Genomic DNA, 15,084 nt, shown 5'->3' with positions numbered 1-15,084 from the left:
TTGTGATCCCATTTTTTTATCAGGTGACCCCACATGGGGTCGCTAACCATAGTTTGTGAAATACTGCTCTACACAATATTATGGTTTGACTAGCCTATATCACCAGTAGATAATTTACTATACACAGCTAGTGTTCTCTTTGACCAGCATTGAGTTTCCATGGGGGCAATTATCAACATGCTTATAAAAAGAGGTGCATTACTCTATGTCAATAGTCTCGCAAGCCGCTGCACAGAGCCAACATTCACGTAAGCTTGCGAGATCAGGCGGCTTGCGAGGCTACAATATCAAGACCTCTCTCTCACCATTTTAAATAGGGGACACAGATTTAAAAGAAGCAGATCTATTTTGCAGCTACAGAGTACATTTATAACTGGAACAGTGCAGTCACATGGCATGCTTTTAACTGTAATCTAGAGGCAAAAGGAACGCACACCTATTTAGGCGAGGTGCTGGCTAGTGGAGTGGAACACTTAAACAATAAATAAAGGAGAGCCGCACACTCTAGGAGCTCAGATGCCCCTCCTCCAAAAAAAGAAATTTGAAGAAGCATTCTTGCATTCTAACTACCCGCTATTCAAAGTGCTCTGAACAAATTAAGGGAATCATTCACAAACATTGGCACATTCTAAGATCCGACGATAGTATCGGTAATGTGTTTTCGGACCTTCCCTTGGTCGTATTATTCTCACGGGGCAGAAACCTCAGCGATCAATTGGTAAACTCTGATTTACCACCCCAAGATATCCCTGGACAATGTCTATTTGCGCCCCTACTGGATGGAAACTACAAGTGTAACGGCTGTGCTCAATGCAATGGCACTTAAAAATGTAGATCCTTCAAAACACCCCCAAACAGGGAAACAGATCCCAATCAAAGGTGTTATCACGTGCTCCACTAAGGCAGTTATTTATCTTATAACTTGTCTTTGTGGTAAAAATGATGTGGGTAAAACAAAGCGTGCATTAATAATATGTAACTCGGAGCATCGTAGCACCATTAGGTGCAAAAACTCGACTTAACCAGTTGCGGCCCACTTTTTGGAAGAAAACCACTTGATTTCGTCTGTACGTTATATTGGCATCGAACATGTCACCCTCCCTAGGAGAGGGGGTGACCTGGACAATTTATTGTTAAAACGAGAGGCTGCCTGGAACTTTAATTTAAAAGACCCTTGCTCCCTTTGGTCTCAACATAGACTTTGAGCTGAAGCTATTCTTGTGATTATTGTGATTTTGCTATTGTAAATGTTTGTAGGCTTATGTAGCGAAATTGTATCTATGATCGTGCGCTATCCATTTATGTTTTTTTGTATGCTATTTTAATATATGAGAATTAACCAATGACATCAGGCCACACCCGGCCATGATTACAGACACCTGTGTGTGTCTTTTGACACTATATAAATGAGTCACCCCGCAGTGTTTGTCATTATACCCTGATGAAGACGGCTTGTCTGTTGAAGCGTCAGACATAAAATGTATGCTTTTGACTATAAAACATGCATAAGAGAAAAAAGGCAACTATGTTTTAAATATAGCTTACAAGGAGTTTACAGTACAGGCATTACTATAAAATAAGGGTACACAAACATCCCTGTGAATGACTGTCAAATGAGCTTTTAAATCTAACATTGACAGAAGACCAGCGTTTTCCAAACTCAGTCCTTGTGACCCGAAGGGGTTCAAGTTTAGTTTTTTGCCCTAACACTACACAGCTGATTCAAATTATTGAAGCTGGATGATTAGTTGATTATTTGAATCAGCTGTGTAGTGTTAGGGCAAAAAAACTAAATGTGCACCCCTTGGGGTTCCGAGGACCGAGTTTGAGAAACCCTGTAGTAGACTATTAATGTGTTCTGTAATCAACAGCATGTCATGGATAGTGGGTGAGTCATTCTGTATTGTAACTGTTTCTTATACAGTGACAGCACACATCCAGTACAAAGGGAATTCACAATTATATTTTCCATGAGAATGCAGGTGCTCTAGTGAATAAGACAGTCCCTCTCCAACACAGGAGAATCATTCAAATCAATTACAGCCATTCCAGTGGATGGTAAATTAAAGACTGGGAGAATACAGATTTATGTTGTTCTGTGTGTAAAACATGGTTAGGGTAATGACTCTCTGACACCTCAGACTGTTAACACTCCACACATAGCACCAAGGCTAATGTGCACTAAGCCAGCATGGACACCTCATGGGATGGCTGTACCTCAGCTCTGGTGTTCTGGTTTTAGGGAAGCGTGGGACGTACAGTTTCACGTTGCACTACAGAAGCACAAAATATTATTTGGGGTTTGTAGAACATACATTATCAAAGCACCGTAAACCTGGTTGCAGGTTTTGTTTTTTGCACTACACAGCTGATTCAAATTTCAAAGCTTGATGATTAGTTGATTATTTGAATCAGCTGTGTAGTGCAAGGGCAAAACCAAAACGATCCCCAGGACCGAGTTTAGGAAACCCTGCCGTAAAGCATCGCTTTGGAATCCCGCAGGGGGCACTCATTAAGAGTAAAGTTCTCATTCACAACCAGTTCAGGTTTTTGAATTGGTATGCGGTGTGAACCCTAATCAGCATTAATCCAATTAAAAACAGATTCAACATGCATTAGACAAAGTCGGGTCTCTGAACAGCCGCAAATTCTACTTTATCAAACTGAATGAAAACTGCAGAACACCGTCAGCAAAAAAGACAGTCAGGCTAGAGATGATATTGCACTTACGTAATATGATTTATGACAGCAAAGCACATATTGAATCCCTATATCAAACACTATTCATAGCTTTAAATGCTGTGAAGTTGACTGTCAACGGGAACATGTCAAATCAGTTTTTTTTGTGTTTTTTTTAATCTGAAGGATAGGTCTGCTGCTTTTCAGCTGCAAATAAATAAGTATACCCTTGAATGAACTGTGACTAGTAACCTATTTGTATGCTAACCTTATTGGAGTCTATAAACACTTGATCACTTAAGAGGACAATTTAAAACATGCTGATAGGCATAGATAGTCCTGCTGGTGTCTGATGCTGTTGATCAGTACAGCATCATAGGATTGTGTGGACAAGCAAAAACAGTCTCTGACCATCTATTTTAGTCTATTTTTATTCATGATTGGCACGCTAGTATAAACCTATGACCCTGTAAAGAGGGGTGGGAGACAAGCATAGATATGTCTCAAAATAAGTTTCCTCATCCAAAACCATAAATCCTGGTAGCTTCAACATACTTGACGCCACAAGAAAATGGTTTCTTATACTGTAGGAGAAAGTTCAATGTCTACCATTGCCTTTTGCAACCATAGAACAGCTATGTTTATTATGGCTGTGTGAAACTTTGAGACCAAGAAATGTGTCAACAATCTTGGGATATCTCGTGACATTTTATGTTCAGTTGAGAGCTCACATAACAGGAAAGTGAAGTAATGTAGGCACCAACTACCTGCAAAAATAAATCAACACTATTTTAAACGTTGCTGGCCTGCAGAGTCATATTTCTTAGTAAGAGCTGGAGACAAACAGTGAGGACAAGATTTTTAAAGATTGGAAGACCCAGTTCCAGAATCCGGACACTGTCCTGCCTTATGCTAAATATAACAAATCTTTAGTGCACCGATAGTGGCATCCGAGGTCATACCATAATGTTCGTACATCCATTTCATCAAGTGAGTTGAATTATTTTGGCCATTCAACACTTTCAATCGTCTATGGCAGCAATTACCTTCTGAGGAACAGTTATCAGACAGACAGAGGCCTCGCTTTTGATATGCAGAACTCAAAAGCTATATTGAACTAAGCTGTGGTCTATGACAGAGCTACTGCTATCAGTGATTACAAAACAAGGAATGACAGTCCGTCTACCTAGTCAATGAGGCTACAGAGGCAAATCCAGTATTTTCCAGGGAAAAATGCAGTTTACATTAATCAAGGTTAGCTTACGGTCTGAATCCAAAATGTAAAATGACAATACTTCTGATTGGCCTATTAGTTCCGAGCAAGGACCGCCATAACAATGTCTGCTTTGTGAGGACAATAATAATGCTTTCAGTGGGGAACAAGAACAAAACCTCCCCCCTCAGTGCTCCTTCTAACGACTAATTATTTCCATGCATTAAAAAACATAATCAAATACTGACACATAATGAACCCATGGGAAAAGAGAACTCAGGTCTGCAAAGCACGTTGTTATTTCTCCATATTGATTCCACTGTTTAACTTCCTGATGGCATATTATTGACTGAAATCAAATGAATGCTACATTTATTAAGAGTCAAAATGCCTATGATGTACAAGAGTAGCAAACAGAGGCATTTATGCATGCATCAATGAATCTCCTTTGAATAGCTTACGAACAACAACATTATGTCGAGGTTAAAGACCACCCAAACAACACAGGCACAGTTGCTCCAAGATGCCACCTACCAAGTCGGTGAAGAATAGAAAAATATAACTCAAGACGATAGCATCCCACTGGAAGGCCACTAAAACCCCTGGCCCGTAGGATGCCTTTCCTCACCACAAGTCCAATCCCTTTTGGTGTTGGAGTCCTGCTCCAGCAGTACGTGATCACCTCTTTCCAAGGAGCAGACGGTGACAAGCTGGTTTTATTTTAGACACTCCGCCCCCTTTTTTTTAGAGGGTGAGGCCTTCGTACCGTCCATGTCAAGTCTGCAAAATCGACATGTAAATACTTCCTGTAGGCCACCATCTTCTACAGGCCACTCTACTAATAAATCAGATCACTGCAGTTTCATCATCACAGATTCCATCATAGCGCACTGTCCACTCTGCCACTACAGCTGTCATGACCCATCTTTATATGCCAAAACCACACACATTCAGTCCTATATGTAGTGCTTTAGGTATCTCTACCCTTCTACAGTCTTAAATTACCCCTCACAGCGTGAGCTGCTGGATTCTAGGAAAGTGCTGCTCATTTGAAATGATGACAGTTAATGTCAGAGAGAAAACAGTTCCATGTGATGTGTCATCCAGGGGTTTTGAATGGGGTCAGTGGTGATTTTTAAATGCTAAAAGCAGACATCGCAGGAGACACCCGAGGCTCGGAGAGCTCTCGCTCCTCTCGCTCCTCTCCCTTGTCCTCTTTTGCCCAGCTGGAGTGCAGTGGCGCCAGGCTGACTCTGGTATCCCTGAAAGCTGGGGATGTGCGGAGGCCAGACGAGGCAGACATGCATCACTGCAGTGCTGTCTACCCCACGTGTAACCCACACCTGCCCTAAAGAACCACGTCTGCCGCATTCCTTCCGCCACCACTCTATACGGAAGCCTGAAACGCAAGGAGATCCTTCAGAAACACAACACCCTCCGAGGATTCTTGATCATGGAGACAGCCTGAATTCATTTCATACAGGTCTCTCTCCGTGGCTTGAGTAAATGTCCAATCAACAAGTCTGACTACTCTTAAAGGGCAGGTAGGTGCCGAGGTGTTGGTGTATTCCTAGTCAATCTCAGTGAGTGAAATAAACTGGCAATGTAAATACATTCTGCCAACTTTCAGTGAATTGATTAAGCCTCATGTTATTTTCATAGCAGCTCTTTTTTGTTCTGCTTCAAGTTTTGTCTTCCCTGATCCGTAACAGAGGGGTAAGTCATGCAGAGCGGTGGAGAGGAGGCAGCAGCAGCCTCAGAGCCAGTCCACCGTTCCCCACTAGCAGAGCTCATCAGGTGGACCCAGCCCCTCACTGGAGATAAGAAGTGACTTCCATCAGACACTTAGAGCCTTTACATATCACTGAACACATGCCAAGTGTGCCAGGACAAAGAAAGACCCAGTCACAGTGAACAGGAGGAATAATTAACTGTTTCAGAGGCAGTATCTTTCCATGGGAGAAGTGCCATGATGTCGTCCATGCTGCCCACCGGTATATGCTACAATGAGTTAGTTTATCTCGACCCGACAGCTTTAGTATACAGTAGATCAGAACCTCAGGTACATACTGTAGGTAACAGGTGATTATGTAAGTGTTTAGATGAAGCTACCAGTGAGGACAGATAAGTACGCGATGCATAATATTTTACATATGAAAACTATCGACACGGGTCTCAAGGAAAACTGTAGCGTCCAGCCTGTTCATTGTCTTTTACATACAGGAATGTCTTTACGTATTGTCCTGTACATTTTCCTTTCTGTTGACTATTTACTGCAAAGACGACTATGTAAATCTTCAAAAGAGATGTACATCTTTCTAGAGGAACTCGAGGGAAAATGTGCGAGGGACGTGTTCTATGTGACAAAAAAAGTCTTCCTGCAAGGGAGACAAGAAAAGTCCAGGACTGCTTTGTGCAAAGCATTTTGGGATGATTAACAGACCTCCACATCCTGTACCTTTTCAAGAGAGTGAGTGAAACATGTCTTCAAGCTACATTTCTATAAACAGACACTTGGTTAAAGCACAACGTGTTTGTTTCTGCTGACAGGGTTAAGAGTTCAGACAGTGTTAAGACAAATTAAAATCACCAAATAGCTTGGTCTCATGTATTTTTGGCGCAATCTCCTTTGCCTGAGAGAAGCACATTATTTCTGCTCCTTTTGTAATGTATTTTTGTCTGTATTACAAGACATCCTTTTAGTCATCAAATATAGTGTCTAAATCTGTACACGACTTAACTGAACACACTGGGATTTTTTTAAACTAAAATATTTTTTTAACTTGATTTGCTAGCTTTTCCTACTCTGTCTGAAAGAAGGAGTGGGCAGTAACTCAGGTAGTATACAGGTAACTGCAAAAGCTAGTTAATTATATTTTATGCATGTCTTTATTATCATAAATTGTACAGTTGGCTTACAGTTAGATGCAGACCAAAATATAAATGCATGAAAATGTGCATGAAGCAGCATTTTACTCTGTAATGATCATGTTTTAGGCTGCGAAACAATCATATTCTAGCTAATAAAAACCCATTTGTTTGTTTAATGTTGATCTACAAAAACACTGTTGTTCTATATTGAATGCTAATGTTTTCCTGACATTCCACAATTACAATGCGAATGTAACCTTCCTCCAGGGCTTTTAGTACCACAGTTTAATCATAGGAGAATCACGCAGAATGTCGCCGGTGTTAATTAAATAGCCCTGCCATCACCTACATCAACTGAAATTACTATATCGTCACTGCTGTTATTGCTGTGACCTGAATGTCACCTCTTTCTCTTGTCTAGTTTATGTGAAGTGAGTGACGATCCTGCACACTGCAGATAATGTCTGAGCAAGGAATTAGTTGCCCATTTCAATTCCAGGGTTTCAGCGATACCACCATCTGGTGGTCTACAACTGGCCCTCGTGTTAGGAATTAGCATCCCCGTCAACACCACTTCAGCATAATACGGAGTGCCCACAGCTGGCACCTCAGAGAGGGATTTCACTGCCCGTGTCCAGCCGTGGCCACTCTCCCAGACTGGTTGGCACATTGAGCTATTTTACTAGCCTCCTCACAGCGTCTGTACAGCAATTGCTGCTGCAATAGAACTGCTTTGATTCGGAGTCTAGAAGTGAGAGTGTTGCTGGTATTACTGCTCAGTTCCTTGAGCCCTACAGGGCAGGCAGACGAGAGGCAGATACAGTAGATACCACGGTGTGGTGCATCACAATGAGGTGAGATGCCATTACATACAGTATGCTATTAGAAATGGAAAACTAAACGACAAGGTGTCTTCGATTAACCAGTATTACACACATCTGACTGTATGACTGCGATTGACACCACACTAATACAGTAGCAGTCATAAATAAACATGCCACAGTATAGTACCAAACGACTCTCTCCAGAGCCTCGGGTTACTCAACACGTACATGCTTCATTCCTGCGATCGTGCAGTGTCTAAGTACGGTCTACGAGAGGATGATTGCTACGTAGTGTAGTTGGCTAGTGCAGCGTCTAGGTACTACGTACACACACAGTCAGATGTGAGGGCTGAAGGTAGCTCCACTGTAGGAGGACTCTGTTAATCTGCACGACACCAAGGACAGCTGCGTGCACACCAAACTCACGGACACACTGGAATCTGTGCCAAATCCCAAAACATTGAGACCTCAGTCTTCACACCCAGTCACCGGAAGGACAAGGTGACTGGGAGGATAGTCCTATAAATAAAATACTCTATACAGGTCTTTCACCACTGCAAGATATACTGAGTTGATCTTAAAATGAAGTGTAGATAACTATTTCCTCTGGTTTCATTATTTTTGGTTTTATCTCTTTTGTTTGCTTGTATAAAAAGGTGGAATACTGCAGTGGTGGAAACGTTTTACAATAATGTTATGTTAATAGATCAAATCAAGGAAATTATTACAAGCACAATGTTCTGTAGCCTACTCAAATACTTTCAGACAAGGGTATAAAGGGTAATTATAGCCTTTAGCTAAATATTTAATTTGGCCTACTGGATGATGTTTTTACAATAAACATAAAAATATGCATATTTTGCTCTCTGCATCGAGTCGAGAAATACACAACACATACATATTTATCAATAAGGACATTCCTCCTACAGATAACCATTAACTTCTGGTGTAACAACCAGACTGGAGCCCTTCTCCTTACCATAGGATACCTGATGATTAACAACATTTCAAGATTAGAAGTCAGAACTCACCAAGTCCGTCATTCATTTTTAAATCCATCCCTTGCTACTGTATGCCCACACTCCCTTGCTTTTCCTTTCCTGACATACTTTCATGTTTTGTCTGTAAAAGCTAATTTCCCTAGAGGATATAAACATTAAAGAAATCCGGCACACCTGACACTCAAAGCTAATATATGAACTGTTCCCTTTCTGAAGTGTACTGTATCTATCTCATCTGTAGTTATGGTGTATGACTTGACCATTTTCTAAACATAATGCAGTTTTGTTTTGATGACCAAGAGAACCCTGGCACTGAACTCTACTGATGTACTCACTAGAGCGTGCAAACTCTCTGGCTTGCGTCCCAAATTGCACCCTAATGGCACCCTTTTGACCAAAAGTAGTGCACTATGTAGGGTATACCGTACCATTTGGGATGCAGGCATCTCTCACACTGGTGGTCTTTTCCTTTGACCTACAGGGCAGCCAGACACGTCTCCCCATGTCTGTAATGTAATGGCCGATGTACTGTCTGACATTTGTGTCCCAGTGCAGCAAGAGAGAGATGGGGGTGAGGACAACCAAGGAGTGATGATGACAGCGCTAGCTATTCTTGCTCCCCGCCTTAACGGCATACCCTAAAAATAATCAAATCTTGCTGCAAGATGGGTCTTTTGCATATACTTACGGGTTCAAAATGTATTCCGATAAATTCCACTCACATTCCATGCATAACTTGGAGCAGATTTTGTGAGGTATGTCCCAAAAGGATAGAAACGTTTCGCTGCAACAGATGTGATGCAGCTGTATCCTAATTGCCATGGAAGAGAAGATAAGTGACATCACTAGGGCTGTGATGCAATTGAATAAACGTGTAACTGACGGTTACGGATGAAGACAGCATGAATATAAAAAATAAGTCAAAACCCTTTAAAATAGGCCAACAGTCACTTTTTTTATTTCCCTTATTTTTTATGTAGATAAACGTTACATACCCAATAGCGGGTGTATTTACTAATGATTATGAGCAATTGCTTTGCTAAATTCTGTCTACATCTCCACCTCTTTCCAATTGTCATTTGACACTCAAACAGCTAATCTGATAGATGCGCAGGGTGTAGAAGCGCCAGCACATCCTGACTGATGGCAGCCCATTCTTGCATAATCAATGCTTGGAGTTTGTCAGAATTTGTGGTGTTTTGTTTGTCCACCCGCCTCTTGAGGATTGACCACAAGTTCTCAATGGGATTAAGGTCTGGGGAGTTTCCTGGCCATGGACCCAAAATATCAAAGTTTTGTTCTCCGGGCCACTTAGTTATCACCTTTGCCTTATGGCAAGGTGCTCCATCATGCTGGAAAAGGCATTGTTCAGCACCAAACTGTTCCTGGATGGTTGGGAAACGTTTCTCACAGAGGATGTGTTGGTAACATTCTTTATTCATGGCTGTGTTCTTAGGAAAAATTGAGCCCACTCCCTTGGCTGAGAAGCAACCCCACACATGAATGGTCTCAGTATGCTTTACTGTTGGCATGACACAGGACTGATGGTAGCACTCACCTTGTCTTCTCCGGACAAGCTTTTTTCCAGATGCACCAAACAATCAGAAGGGGGATTCATCAGAGAAAATGACTTTACCCCAGTCCTCAGCAGTCCAATCCCTGTTCCTTTTGCAGAATATCAGTCTGTCCCTGATGTTTTTCCAGGAGAGAAGTGGCTTCTTTGCTGCCCTTCTTGACACCAGGCCATCCTCCAAAAGTCTTTGCCTCACTGTGCGTGCAGATGCACTCACACCTGCCTGCTGTCATTCCTGAGCAAGCTCTGTACTGGTGGTGCCCCAATCCCGCAGCTGAATCAACTTTAGGAGATGGTCCTGGCACTTGCTGGATTTTCTTGGGCGCCCTGAAGCCTTCTTCACAACAATTGAACCGCTCTCCTTGAATTTCTTGATGATGCGATAAATGGTTGATTTAGGTGCAATCTTACTGGCAGAAATATCCTTGCCTGTGAAGCCCTTTCTTGTGCAAAGCAATGATGACGGCACGTTTTTCCTTGCAGGTAATCATGGTTGACAGAGGAAGAACAATGATTCCAAGCACCACCCTCCATTTGAAGCTTCCAGTCTGTTATTCGAACTCAATCAGCATGACAGAGTGATCTCCAGCCTTGTCCTCGTCAACACTCACACCTGTGTTAACGAGAGAATCACTGACACGATGTCAGCTGGTCCTTTTGTGGCAGGGCTGAAATGCAATGGAAATGTTTTTGGGGGGATTCAGTTCATTTGCATGGCAAAGAGGGACTTTGCAATTAATTGCAATTCATCTGATCACTCTTCATACCATTCTGGAGTATATGCAAATTGCCATCATGCAACCTGCGGCAGCAGACTTTGTGAAAATTAATATTTGTGTAATTGTCAAAACTTTTGGCCACGATTGTATAGACATGTTGTGTGTTATTGTTTCAATTTTAATGACTGTCAATTTCATCACACAGACAAAGACATGTTCCCACCAACCCAAGTATATATACCCCAATTTAGGTGAAGTCTCCTCCTTCCCTCTAAACATTACATCTTTATTGCTAGGCAGGAAGTTAAGTGATGCGGGTAATAAACTGTTCCTTCTCCCTTACTGTGACCTGACCTAACCTCGGCCCCCCCATTCCTCACTAATCCACAGCACTCCACCCTTATCAGTGACCACAACCATGTGATTGCCTTTCCCTCACACAGTAACATTCCAAGGAACCTGGCTCATATCCAACCTTAATTGACTCCACCATATATATTCCTCCTGCAGATAACCATTAACTTATGGTGTAACAACCAGACTGTGGCCCTTCTCCTTGCCGTAGGATACCTGATGATTAAAAATATTTCAAGATTAGAAGTCAGAACCCATCATCACCAAGTCCATTGCAGGAAGAAAAAAATCAATATGAGCATGTCTTGTTCATGACCCCGTTCACACTAAATCCGAAATTCCACAATCCGTCAATTATTTATTCGGAACAGGTTTGATTTTTGCATATTTTCACTTGCGAAAAGAAGCTGTTGACCAATAGAAATTGTTCTCTGGGACACTGCCACTGACAGGTCTGTGGGTTCATTGTGTGAATTAACACATTTCTCACTGCCTGTTTTTTTAAACAGTTGCAATGCATCAGTGCAGCAAGGTATCAATTTAGACAATGTGATCACATCACACTCGCCATTCAAACTTCCTCGCCAGTTCATTTCCAACACTGTAGCCTATTTTAAAACTATTTACCAAGCAAGAGAATCAATGCTTCTCTCCACGAATAGTCCTAGGCCTATTATAATTTGTTTAATTGCTTGAAATAAGCTTAAAACTATATTGCTGTTCATTGTCTATAGGGGAGAGCCCGGGACGAAGGTAACAAGGGGTGAAAGTAACACACCCATTTTCTCAGATAACACAGAAGCTAGAACGGCGTAGCGAAGGAAGACCTTGAAAAACAAACAGCCCAGTCTTACCATGGTTCTCTGAGTTGTCAACAAAAATTGGTTTTGAGCAAAGTAAGTTAAAAAAACAGACCCATAACTGTTTTTGTTTGTTCGTAGAGTCGTGTTAAGTGGTTTAAGGTTCGAAACATACAGTATGTCATTTTGTTAACCCATCTAGTGACTAATTGACAGCATAGGTTTCACGTATCATGCTAGCTAGTCTTGGGGGTTAGCCTGGGAGAAGATACCGGAAAGACGGAAGGGATGAAAGTAACACATTGTAAACTAATGACCTGGAATCAAATCCAATAAATGTTTAAAGGAGTAGTTCACTATTTTACAACTTGATGTTAGATGGTTCCTCACCCTGAAAGTAGTCTGTGGTTCAGCTTTCTTTAAACAGCCACTACAAACTTCACCTAACCACAAGCTCACAATCAATTACCTTATGTTAAGCCATGATGCATGATGAGTGTGCGTTTCTGAAGAGAATAAAGTTCTTGGGCTAAGAATGAAGTCCATTGAAAATTGTGAAAAACATGTAATACATTCCCATTAAAGTCAAATTAGAAAATTATGGTTAATATAGCTATTACGTGATCCATTTTAGTCCGGTTAATACTGTAAGGCAAAATATTGTGGTTGCGCAACATTGCGATGTTGACGAATATGGTTAATTTTTATAAATGTCTAACCTATAGCATGAATTATTCAAATCGACACAAACATTAAATTATGGCTGATAGTACTATTGTTGAAAGTAACCAGCATTACAAACCGGAAACGTGGAGATAAGACCGATATTGTGCACTTCTAATCAGTTGTTACTTCCGTCGCAAGGCTGTGTTACTCCCGCCGGCAGGTACAAAAGTAATATTGTAGTAGTTCTGTTCTCAGTCTTTCATTTTCAACTCATTTACCCTACAAATTAAATTACAGGTGCTAATGGTAGAGGACATACTGTATACATGTTGATTGTCATAAAATATGGTGTCTAGCTCTATCGATCTCAGAGTTATTAGGTGAAAAAACAAAGTGTTACTTTCATTCCGACATCGGCTGATGTAAAAAAGGGCTTTATAAATACATTTGATTGATTGATTGATTGATTGCGATAGGCCAGTGAAGTTGCCAATGGAGATGCATGAATTGCGCAAGAAGGGAACAGTGAAGAAGACAGAAAGGACAATTAGGTGGGTGGGTGTGCATGTTTGAGTTCACTAATTCTATGTCCATTCAAAATGTTTCCTAAAATAGGTTTAGCCTGTCTGGACTTCATCTCTTTAATACGATTATTATTTTTAAACGGGGGCCAGCATACGTGCGAGGAATGACGACTCGTGCTAGTTTTGCGTTTCCAGTCTTATTAAATGGGGTGTAACTGAATGAAACGTAGCCAAACTCATTTAATGATTCATCCTATAGGATACATAGCCGATATCCTAATATTTTCAGTAGCATATCATTTTTCCAGTAGTATATCATTTCTCTCATTACTGCGTCCTCTCTAGCAACTTTGAACTCATATTGCCCAGTGGTGTAAAATACTTTAAAGTACTACTTAAGTCATTTTGGGGGGTATCTGTACTTTTACTACATTCCTAAAGAAAATAATGTACTTTTTACTCCATGCACTTTCCCTGACCCTAAAAAGTAGGACAGGAAAATGGTCTGATTCACCTGGTCATCCCTACTGCCTCTGATCTGACAGACTCACTAAAGACACATGCTTAGCTTTTAAATGATGTCTGAGTGTTGGAGTGTGCCCCTGGCTATCCGTAGATGTAAAAAAAAAAAATCTTTATATATTTTTACGTGTACTTTTGATACTTAAGTGTTTTTAAAACCAAATACTTTGACTTTTACTGAATTAGTATTTACAGGGTGACTTTCAGTTTTACTTGAGTCATTTTCTATTAACATATCTTTACTTTTACTCAAGTATGACAATTGGGTACTTTTTCCACCACTGAGAATGACCGCAGCAGTGTTGGTGACGTTATACAAATTGTTCTGAAAAGTGGAGAGACAAAATGCACGGGACTTGCTGTATTTTTTCAGAATTCCTCTCCAATTTGACATTTCTTCATTTTGTCACGAACCGGCTCAAAGCCCGTAACAAAGGGAGACAAACGTGGAGATAAAATATATATTTATTAACCAAAGCAACTAAGGAAAATATACAATGGTGTGTGTAATCAGTAGTGTGAGTGTTTTGCATGCATGAATGTGATAATGCAGGGTGTTGAAAGGTGCCAATGCAAACAAACAAAAGGCCACCAAGAACCACAACACAATCTACAAAGGTGTCTGCATGGCTCCATGAATGTGGAAGAGGTCCATTTATCCTGGGACACACCTGGCCCAGGTGTTTCCCATGTAGCTGACGACCCTCCCAACTCCGCCCACCGGTATCCAAATAAGGAAACAAGAACAAAGACAGAATACGGCAGACAGAGTGGGAGGGTCGTCACAATTGGTATACTCGACTAATATTAAGAGGTAATAACTTGAATAATAATAATGAAATTCTACTGATAAAGTGTAATGCTTATAGTGAAGTTGCACTCTCACCGAACGGTTATGTTGGTGACCGTGTACCTTGCCAATTACCGCAACCTCAAATTACAAGACTTGTCACAGCCCTAGACATCACACATAAAATATGCTTACCTCGTGTTTTTGTATAAAAGCAAGAAACTAAAGCTGGGAGTATATATTCCTAGCTGCTAACCAGCCCTGTTTTCACATTTGTTTGCAAATAAAATACACCCCTTACAGTGCTTCCGAACAGGCTCTCTGGGGGATTAGGTAGAGAATGGGGAGGCAGACAGAGCCAAACCTCTAACAACCAATACAGCACCCGCAACTCAAATCTCACTCGTAAAGCTTTGTGCGCTGCCTGCCTGGAGTCTTTGAAGCCGAGGAAGATCAGCAATGCTAAACAGTCAAGAGGGAAGAAAAACAGAATTGAAAGAAGCTCTCTTCAGGAGGAGCCTCCCTCTGGATCATATGTCTGCCTTCTG

Source organism: Oncorhynchus masou, chromosome 10, assembly GCF_036934945.1.
Source record: "Oncorhynchus masou masou isolate Uvic2021 chromosome 10, UVic_Omas_1.1, whole genome shotgun sequence".
NCBI classification, from domain to species: Eukaryota; Metazoa; Chordata; class Actinopteri; order Salmoniformes; family Salmonidae; genus Oncorhynchus; species Oncorhynchus masou.
The sequence above is the reverse complement of the archived record's forward strand: the minus strand, read 5'-3'. Positions refer to the sequence as shown.